The 12,176-nt window shown below is 24.5% G+C and overlaps 1 non-coding gene across 1 annotated transcript; it reads left to right on the forward strand.

Annotated features, from left to right (window-relative positions):
* The first annotated feature begins 4,196 nt into the window (after nucleotides 1-4,196).
* TRNAG-GCC (transfer RNA glycine (anticodon GCC)) lies at nucleotides 4,197-4,267 on the forward strand. Its single transcript has one exon. It is a non-coding gene; the product is annotated as a tRNA-Gly (tRNA).
* Nucleotides 4,268-12,176: the final 7,909 nt, after the last annotated feature.

Below are 12,176 nucleotides of genomic sequence, written 5' to 3' on the forward strand. Positions count from 1 at the left end.
CCCATAAATCAATTGTGTATACTATCCGTGATATTTTTTGAACTTATAGTAGATAGATTCTTCACATATAGTTAAGTTTTTATTTAATTTGACACTTTTTTATTTATATGACTTATGTGGATATATCATCAATTGATAAAATCATTAAATATTTTTTTTTGTATTTCTGCTAAGTTTTAATATTGATAAAGGCATTATATGAACACCTTTTGATTAGTTAAGTACTTCTTGTTTTTCATCATGGTAAAAAATCAAGAAAATAAGTATAATTATGTTTGATAAAAAATCATATCCTTGTATTGTTACAGAGGTCCACTTAAATATTTCTTATTATATTTAAGTAAAAAAAAATATTAAAATTGTATTATATAGATAGTTTCCATGTAGCGTCTATCTATAATTTCGAGCTTAGTATTATATAAATTTTTTACACGATTCGTATGCACGCAAAAGCTTTTATATCTTGTATTCAAAGCAATTTTTTTGATAAATAGCTATGTTTATTAAAGATGTTGTATTCTTATTCAAGTGTTGTGCACTCGAAAATTCAATCAAAAATAAATTGATATTTTTTATTAAAGATTTTGCTAGCAATTGTTGTGAATAAAAAATATCAAATAAGTAATCGAAAATGTTTAAATTATATTGTAACTTAATAATAAATATCATATTAATTTTAAGATATTACATAAAGAGTAAATATTTTTTTTAAAGAGTTTGTTGATTTGTATTATAGCTTAAAACTGAATATAATGTTAATTTCAGAGAATTTTCAATCCGAAAAATTTATAAATTACTAAACATATCTATGATATTCAACTGGGATGTCGAGTGAAGCAGAATCATATGAATAAACAATAAGATTATATGAAAAAACTTAAAACAATAGTCTTTAAATGAAAATATGCACATAGTACGGTTGTAAATTATAGAGATATTAGCCAAATATCATAAAAATCAACCAAATTTTGATTACAAATTTAAGCAGTTAAAACCAAATTAATCCAAACAAATAATTGTTGCTTCGGGGTTACCCCTACCCTGTGTACAAATGCAGAACGCGAATAGTAAAGTACGACATAACATGGGATGATGAAGACATATAATACCATAAGTCGCATATTAAGGAGTTAGAGATTTCAATCAAAGCAGAACTACACACTCAAACAATAGGATTGACGAAAACACTTGAATTAATGAGTCAAGAAAGGAAAAGATATGTGAGAAAGGTTTAAAAGGATTGAGAAAAACACTTGAATTAATAAATCTTGAAAAGAAAAGATACATGAGAAAGGTTTAAAAGGATTGAGAAAAACACTTGAATTAATGATTTTGAAAGGAAGGTTGAATTATTGTTCAAATTTTTCTCATAAATCAACCAAAGTTTTGCACCAACAAATTATAGACATCAAAAACCAAATTAACACATAATAAAATAAATATCTGAATTTCAGCATATTTGTCACGAATAATTTCTTAAAGAAGCCTACTAAAAATTTCGATCTTTTATTTACCCATTTGTAAATTACGAGAAATAATTTTTTAGATATTACAAACTAACTATCAATCATAATAAAAATAAAATGAAAGATTTTTATGAGATTTTAGGGCTTAACCAAAATGCAACACAAGAAGAAATAAAAAGGAAATACCATAAACTTACATTAAAATACCATCCCGATATCACAAAGTGTGATGGTAGAAAATTTATGGTCCTAAAAGAAGCATATGAAAAATTGTCTTGTGAGTGTACACGAAAAAGTATTGATGAAATGTTGATTAAATGTGAATATAGACGTTTCAGAGATCCATATAAAATAGTTTCGGCTGGTGATTTTTGCAGGAATATCGAATGTGCTTGTGGAAATGTTTATGATTATCAAAATTTTGATGATGGTTTTATTGATTGTGAGTCATGTTCATTATTTTTGAAAGTAATTGATGAAGATTTTTGAATGTAATTTTTTATAATTATAATTTTGAGATAAAAAAATATGGGATTTATATTTAATTATGGCACCAGAAATGATGAGGTAAATGCTTTATCTATAAAATTGGTTCTAGAATAAACAAAAGCTGAGAATTTAATATTACCGCAAATAATAATAATGTAAATTTTTATAGCTACAAAATTGGTGCTAGAACTAAACAGAAGCTGAGAATTCAATATTACAGCAAATAATAATAATATAAATTTTTATAGCTTCAAAATTGGTGCTAGAACTAAACAGAAGCTGAGAAAATATATTTAATGTCCCATGGAATAAAGATATAAATGTTAATTTAACAATTGATGCTGGAACTAAACAGAAGCTGAGAATTTAATATTACCGCAAATAATAATAATGTAAATTTTTATAGCTTTAAAATTGGTGCTAGAATAAACAAAAGCTGAGAATTTAATATTACCGCAAATAATAATAATGTAAATTTTTATAGCTACAAAATTGGTGCTAGAACTAAACAGAAGCTGAGAATTCAATATTACAGCAAATAATAATAATATAAATTTTTATAGCTTCAAAATTGGTGCTAGAACTAAACAGAAGCTGAGAAAATATATTTAATGTCCCATGGAATAAAGATATAAATGTTAATTTAACAATTGATGCTGGAACTAAACAGAAGCTGAGAATTTAATATTACCGCAAATAATAATAATGTAAATTTTTATAGCTTTAAAATTGGTGCTAGAATAAACAAAAGCTGAGAATTTAATATTACCGCAAATAATAATAATGTAAATTTTTATAGCTTCAAATTGGTGCTAGAACTAAACAGAAGCTGAGAATTCAATATTACAGCAAATAATAATAATATAAATTTTTATAGCTTCAAAATTGGTGCTAGAACTAAACAGAAGCTGAGAAAATATATTTAATGTCCCATGGAATAAAGATATAAATGTTAATTTAACAATTGATGCTGGAACTAAACAGAAGCTGAGAATTTAATATTACCGCAAATAATAATAATGTAAATGTTATAGCTACAATATGGATGCTGAAACTAAACAAAAGCTGAGAATTTAATATTACCGTAAATAATAATGATTCAGAATTATAAAATTAAAAATTACAAATCCCGTTTCAAATAACTTCATCTATATTTATTATATATTTTCTTTATATACTTAAAAGAAAACTCATTTGTCAACTTTTTAATTCTCACGATATATTTGTACAAATTAAACTTATATTTTTCTGAAACAATAGCAATTTTATCATCAACAATATAAAAAATTCCATTATCTTCGTTGATTTCACTTATTTCAAAAAAAGCTTTCAATTCATAAATTTCATTTACAAATGGTGCTGCATAAAAAATATTAATTGTCATTGTAAAATTATAGTAAAAATCATTGTCATCTGTTTTTACCATACTTTTTTCAATATAATTGTTCTTGCCTTCAAATCCAATTAAATCAACATTTATATATGTTTCTCGTTCATTTTTATATTGATATACATTATTTAAATCTTTATTGTATTCTAAATAATACTCAATATCTTTTTTCTGAATTAAAAAGCTTTGTGTAGTGTTTTTTCCTAATAAGCTTTTATGGATATTGTCAAAAAGATTTTCTTTTTTATGAAATACCTTTGTTTTACTTAAACTTTTTTCGCGGCATAAATTTAGTTGAGTTTGCGTATGATTAAAAAAATATTCTAATGTATTTTTTTTTAGTTTAAATAAAAGTAAAACTCTATCAGTGCTAAATTTTATGGTGTTAGGAATTAGTGGTCGGGTATTTTGCAATAGAACCGATTGCAAAATGTTTTTTACATTCCTATATTCCACGACAGACAGGCTCTTTGCTTTCTTCTTTATATATATTATATCTTTTATTTGAAGATCTATTGAAAAAAAAATTGGTTTATACTTCATCAATGCACAATTTATGCAACAATTCTAATTTAAAATTGACAAAATTTCCAAATATAATTTTATTACCGGTGGTTTTGGTATCAAACAAGGCAATTATTCAAATAACCTTGACACAAATCAAAATACATTATTTTTTGTTGTATCTAATCATGAATTTATTTGAAATCGTGTATTCTATATTGGTTGAAATATTAAATTTGATAACATTTACTTGGGTTTTTCTACCCTGCTTAATTCGCCCTACAATTTGATGACTAATTCCGCAGGTTTGATATTACAAATTTATTTTCAATTTTTTTCGATTTCAAGCTCTACTGGTCTAGTGGTAGAACGGGAGGTTGCCAATCTCCAGGTCCGGGTTCGATTCCCGGGTAGTGCATTCTTTTTTCTCGATTTTTTAATACAATAATATTTTTTTTGGGTAAGACTATCAATTCAAAACACACAATGCAATCTTTAGCTAAACTATAATTTTTATTTAAGATATTATCTAAATATTACCAAAAAAGGAAAATTTTAAGTGTATACAAGTGAAATTAAGGTATCATATATAGAAGTATCCAATATATACAATCTTTTTTGATTTCTTTATCATTCTATCACTCGCTTTGACTGCAAACATAATGTCTTAAGGCGATAATTTTCATTCAACTACTCGAGATAAATTCTAGAAATTTGAGCCTCCAACTTTATAGCAACAGATATATTTTAAAACAAAATTAAAATCAAACATGATTGAAAATATAGTATTTTTGTTGCATAAATGCTATATCAATGAATTTGTAATATCTATACAAGTTATGAGTATTGTATTTAATTGGTGTGCATCAAAAAAATTGGGCTCGTGATATTTTGAGTGAAACCCTTGTTAATTTTATTTAAACAAGTTCTGTAAAGAATATCTTATTGAAAAATAGTTTTGTGTCTTGCTCAGTTAATCAATTCCTATGTTTTGCTCGGTTGATAAAGAGTAGAAAACGATAAGATAAAAATATCCCATAGATAAATTTAAATTATGTCATAGTAATCTTACTTATGATTGTAAAAAGAATGAAATCTACACCGACCAAAAATATTCTAAAAATTACGCCTTAAATTTACTTACTTATGATTGTAAAAAGAATGAAATCTACACCGAACAAAGATATTTTACAAATCATGCCTTAAATTTACTTACTTATGATTGTAAAAAGAATGAAATCTACACCGAACAAAAATATTCCACAAATTATGCACACAATTTACTTACTTATGATCATAAAAAAATAAAATCTACACCGAACAAAGATATTTTACAAATCATGCCTTAAATTTACTTACTTATGATTGTAAAAAGAATGAAATCTACACCGAACAAAGATATTTTACAAATAATGCCTTAAATTTACTTACTTATGATTGTCAAAAGAATGAAATTTACACCAACCAAAAATATTCTAAAGATTATGCCTTAAATTTACTTACTTATGATTGTCAAAAGAATGAAATTTACACCAACCAAAAATATTCTAAAGATTATGTCTTAAATTTACTTACTTATGATTGTAAAAAAAATAAAATTCTGCACTCTCCAAAAATATTTTACAAATTATGCCTTAAATTTACTTACTTATGATTGTAAAAAGAATGAAATCTACAACAAACAAATTTTTTTTTTTCAATTATGCCGTGAAATTACTGCCTTTGATCGTAAAAAAAATAAAATCTATACTCGCCAAAAATATTTTTCAATTTACGGTGTAAAATTTCTGTTTTGTAATTACAAAAAAATTAACACTACACAAAAAACTAAAAATATACATCCATAAATTTCAATGTAGATATGATGGCTCAACAAGAAATCCAAATATTATCATATTTATAATGCCTGAACAAATATCATATTTATTGTTCGAGTATATAAAAAGTGATATAAATCCAACCAATAAAATTTATCATAAACATCTTTAAAACGAAAAATTTGACATGATAGACGAGTTGAGACTAAATTAAGATTTAAAAAAAGACAAGTTGCATTTGTTTCGTTAAATATTTTAAAAAAAATTTAAAGATGTTCAAAGGTTTTAGAACCAGTCAACTATCTCAACAACCCTTATGAACATATCATCATTCAAAAATTGATTTGGTGCATATATAAAGTTTGGAAATAAAGTAAATAAATTTCTGTGCCTAAATTTATATATTTTTCTGATCATTAGCTTTATTTTACCATAGATCTTTTACCAGTATGTTATGTATTACTAGCAGATAGGCGGCATTAGTTTATCTGTGCATTTAAAAATGACTTTAAGTATTGTAAATTTGAACATTTCACGCGTATGACATTCCATGTATGTTTTATTTTTAGTTTTATGTAATATCACCTATTTACACTGGCTTTTGAAGCGCCAACACAGTAAAAAAAATAAATTTCCTACAATGGTAGCTGATACTCACACAGTTTTCGTGTTCTGTAAATATTTGGGGTGATAAATAAGATTTTACCCATTTTTTGGTAAATTGGATTTTGTCGGATCAACATATTTCAACAATATGTTGGTATTTCCGTAGTATAATCTTTATTTTTAGCAGATAATTCTTTCTGAAACTAAAATCATATTGGAATCAAAATTTGTTGTTTACAATAAATTAACTTTTAAAATTACTCAAATATAAATGTTTTTAATAAAATTAAAATAGCATTCATTTATTACTTGTCTTTTCATATAGTTCAAGTATTAGCCCTTAGTTTAAAAATACATATCACTGACTCGATTTAACCTGTAATCTTGTGGTTCAATATATACTTTTAGATACTTTATCTAAATTCAAATAACGAAAGTTGTTGTGCCCCGTGAAAATATTCTAAAACCTCCACAAATGATTTAAAGTTTTCTATCCCTTAAAAAACAATAAAAAGGGTTTTATCGGTACTAAACAAAGAAAATATTTTTTTTATAAATTTATAGTTTCCCTTTATAACATACTAAATTATAGCGTAGGCAAAAAAAATTTCGCGATTTTGGTGTAATAAGTAAACTATGTCCCTATTTTTGAGAAAAACTAATCCAGTAATGTCACTTATGTTACTTTTAATAGATTAACGTAAATAATCATAGATTATCTGAATTTTTTAAATAATTTTGAAACTAATCAAGTTTTGATTTATTTGATTATAATAAACCATAGTGTGTAAATTTTAATCAAATAATTTTAAAATGTCGTAATCCAAACAATTTTTATATTGTGTTTAAATATCGACTAGAACCTTATATTTTATTTGTGATTAATTGATATTCCACTAAATTTGTATATATAAATATAGTGAGAAATAAATAAATGGTTTTATCCATAACATATTTATAATTTGAAAAGCAAAAAAAAATTAATATTTTATTTATAAAAAGAAACACAGTACAATAGAGAAAAAAAAAGATCCTGGTTATATAATTCTCATCCTATAATTTTTTGATTCAACACATCTTTTTCAAAAAAAGACAACTTCCACCTAAATTGCATATTTTCATGCGCATGTTCAATCGAAACACCATACACACAAATAAATTCAAAAATAGTCTCTAAGATACCTCTAAACAATGCAAAAAAAGCTGTATGTCTCTCATCCTTAACATGTTTAAGAAGATAGAAATGATCAAAACTAATATAAACTTGTTCTTGTGATTTATCTATCGATATATTCACATCAAAATCCAAATATAACTTAAAAAAATTATGTACGATATTTGATATTTTGTCTATGTCTTTTTCTGTTATCTTTATTGCTTCTGTTTTTATGAAAAAATCATCTGCTAGTCTTTCTCCTAGTTTTTTACCGGCTGATAATATTGCTTCAGATGTTTCTAATTCTCTTATTAATGATGCGTATAGATACGTAAATAAATGGGTATTGATTCTTTCCTCATTGTTGAAATTCATTTTTGAACGGGTGCAATTATAGTCTTGATTTTCAAATCAAGCAAGAAAGCAATATTGCCTTTGCTAATAATACAACAATTTAATTTGAAATATTTAGAATGTAACAAAATAAGGATATTAAATTTTTAAATGGACTGGATTTGTGTGAATGCAAAATATATCAAGGATTAAAAAATTGGTAGCCTAAATCCACTTTCATATATTATTAATTCTTGTCATCTATATGATTTTAAGATACCTTTTAATTACTGTAGATAAAGTAATAAATTTCTATGTTTATCACTCTATTCTATACTTAGATTGATTTATTCTAATTTTCATACAGGCATATTTTTCCGATAAGGATTAATGAATCTTGCGATTTCTACAGATAATATAATAAATTTCTGCAATGATCGCTGTCTAATATAGTCATGCCAATTTATTTGCATATATATGCGTTCGATAAAGATTGCGTAATGTATAAAGTGGCGATGATTGCGTAGTATAAATATTAGACCTATAATTTTAAAGTCAATCGATTAAAGGTTCGTATCGTCCTCTCACAATGATACTGTTAAATTATAAAACAAATAATTAATGTTGCTTTGCTACAAGGGACACATCAAACGCTGTTAGGCCAACCCACTGTAAACAAAGCTCTCGTCTTTAAAAATATACTTGTTTGTCGCACCGAAGAAACTTGACCTGATTGTCGAACGCATGTATAAGCAATCAAAGCCATATTAGTATGATGGAATCTTTTTTCATAGCGGAGACCCGATTGAAGTGGTCAATACAGTTAAAAATTTTTTCGCGCAATGTACAACGCTAATTTTTATACATTTCATTCGAACTTGAATTCAATACATATAATGATCTATTAATAATTTGATCCTAGTGCACAGTTTTGAGTCTATAGCTTTATCATATAACCAATATACGATTTGATTTCTTCTTATACAATATAATATTAAATTATACCTTATATGAATTGATAATATTCTAAAATATCATGAAATAATTATAATAAATTATATGTTGTCATTATAAAAAATGTAAAATGTTTATTTAGTGGGCCGTGACTCGCAAATTAATATAACAGCCTTATCCCTTGAGCCAGAAAATTATGTTAAACACACTAGATCACCAATATAATTTTCATATTTTTTGCATTGAAGCAAATACATTTTTATAGATTTATTTTAGCTTTAACAATAATATTTATCTCATAAAAACGAACCGATAAAATTTTCTTAATTGTTTTCATCCTATAAGTAATTTTTAGCGATATATTTTCTGGCTAAATGTTGTTTTTGTATAATTTTATATTGAATTCTAGGCGTAAAAAAATTATATGCAAATAATCATGCGGTTTTTATTCAAAATTTTATGGGATAAGGCAATATTTATTAGTGGTGATGATTGAGTAATGTTAATATTCGATCTTAAATTACCAATTTAAATAATTAACATTTCAAGTATTACTCGTGTGTTGGCATTCCTAAATTACACAACTGGTAATTGATGCAGCCTATCTACAAGGAATAAAGCAAAAGCTGCTAGGCAGCCCACAGTAAAAGATAGAATTCTGTTTAAAAATACCCTCTATTTTCCTGCAGAAACAATTTTATTCGATTTTCGAACGCAAGTGCAAGTCATAAAAGCAATATTAATATAATGGAAATATTTATCCGCAGCGGGGACCCGATTGGCGTGATCAATATACTTAATTTTTTTACGAGACATTTAATTCATTAAAATACAGCAGAGACAAATTACGGATATAATTTTAAAGTAAACCTTAATTATTAAATAAAATTCAATATTATATTGTTTAGTAACTTAATCCACAAAAAAAGTGCTAATTTTTTAGGTATCTACAATCAATTGTATGAAGCTAATCGCAAATAAATCTTTGTTTTATGCCATATTATTAGCCAAGTTTGCACTTTTACAAATTTAACTCGCGAAAATATACTATTTTTTTGATATATGTCCGTTTTTTTGAATTAGAAGTTCTTTTTTAGTTCATGTTGATTTTTTAAGAACATAGAACTAGTTTCATTTTTTTACTTGAAATTTATTTATTCGATTTTCTTTCACCACTATGAGTATCCATCAAACTTTAAAATTTTATGTATTCCTTTAATTTCTATCTTGTATAGTTGCAGAAAGTGTTTAATATCACTCAGTTTGATACATCTGCAGCATAAGTTATAAAATTTGGTTATAAAAAAATATAAACGTTAGTTTCTATATGCATTTTTATTTAATTTGGGGACCGGGTGACTATAAAATAAAATATTTTTATTTTTTGGCATTTCAAGTTTTCCTAAAACTAAAATATATTCTATTTTGGTTTTTTTTTCTTTCTATTATTACTAAATGGCTTAAAATAAAGTATTTATGGTTTTTCTCTTGTTTTTAATATAGAAATTCTGAGAAAATATATTGTTTGTTTGCATATAATACTTAGCTACGCACAAATTTTGCTTTACAATTCACACTTTATAGCATTAATTTATACGATTAACACTTGTAACGAACGAATGCAAAAATATATTTTAAAATGCTCTGTCTAGAGCCTTGAAAAAATTACAATTTCCATGAAATGTAGAGATAAATACAATTCTATTTCATATAATTATGTATTTAAGGCATCTGAAAAGATTAACACAAATAAATCCTAATAAATATAATATATTTAGATATAATTTTATTCGATTTTTGGTTAAATTTTGATCCATGCAATATTTATGCAGTTTCTTACTCTTTTTTTGCATAAAGCCTAGATATGTATTTATTTTCGGGCTTTGCTTGCACATATCACTTGTGGTAAAAACTCATCAAATCTAAATCAATTAAATTATGTTTACTATGTATTTAACAGCATCTTTTATGTATTTTATAGTTAATTTTTTTCACCAATAATAAACCCCTATAAAATTTAAATAAAAAGACAAATAAAACCAACTAAAATTATATAAATGATCAATATATACGTTTTATATGCAAAATTATATTATTTTTGACGCACTTTCGCATTGAATATACATGATAAAATTAGGATTAAGTGAACCCTTCATTTATAACTTAAATTTAATATTCGAATCATTTCATTGAAATTCTATTATAGCCCATATATTTTTCTTCATAAATTTAAGTAGAAAAAGAGAAACAAATGTAAAAATACCTGGTAATTTTAAGATTTTTATATTTAGCATAAACAATTTACTAACCATCATAATATAAATAAACTAATATTTGTCTAATATCCGTTTATATAGTAAAGATACAGCTTACTCTTGTTTCTTATATATAAATGTTTATTTTTCTTAATCTAGCAATATAAATATGTTTTCTATTTGACTTAGCCTAATTTTATGGGTGACTACCGATTGACGCGTACTCAACTGCAATAATAAAAAACAATTTATTCCTTTTCTTATTTTTTGGTAAATACTGAAGGTTTCGTTATTTCTTGATAAAAATATAAAAAAACTCAGTAGCAAAAGAATTTGTTTAAAAATCAAGAAACGTAATTTATATGTTAATTAGCATTTCTAAAAGTATGTAATTCTTAATCAGGGCTTTTTAATCATTTAATATTTCTATAATGTATCATCATGATATATTTTTTCTATTGATACTACTTATTTACCAATGCTTCTAAAATTTATAGATTCTCATAATTTTACTTTTCTGTAATTTTTTATTTATTTTTGATATTTTCTCTGTAAATACATCATCATAACCCAATTTCCTCTACAATTGGTACTTTTTATTCGTGTTAAAAAACTTGAAAAAAAATTTGAAATAAAGAAATTGGACATATAGCATATCAAATAACTTGTTATTTATTCTTAAATTATCAATTTTTATGCATTAAAATATAAAATTCATAAAATTTGAAGCATCTAAACATGAATTCTTTACTTAGATAAAAATAAGACATGGGTTCATGTTTCCTTTAAAAAATTTCAAAATATTTATTTTTCGGACAATATATTTTAAATCTAAAAACATTTATAGGAATTATTTTTATTTTATAACCTAGATCTTAAATTTATGCAATTCTGTGCATTTTTCCGTGTTTTAAAAAGAAAATTTATCTAAAAAGAAGCTATTTCAGTATAATGAAATACAATTTCGATTTAAAATATGCATTTTATTAAATAAATACAATTTATACGTTTTTTTTTGCAGATTTATTCATATCGTGTAAGCTAACTAATCAGTAAAATTTATTTTAAACCATTCATTGTAAATTCGGATAATATTTTTTTTAATTTTATTGCAATGATTATGGTCAAATTTATTTATTTAGCTTAGAATTAATATAAAAAAACAAAATGATAATAGTATAATATATGCCATAAATGATCATGAAA

This window comes from Rhyacophila brunnea, unplaced genomic scaffold, assembly GCF_057557595.1.
Source record: "Rhyacophila brunnea isolate RB1 unplaced genomic scaffold, BYU_Rbru_1.0 scaffold_89, whole genome shotgun sequence".
NCBI classification, from domain to species: Eukaryota; Metazoa; Arthropoda; class Insecta; order Trichoptera; family Rhyacophilidae; genus Rhyacophila; species Rhyacophila brunnea.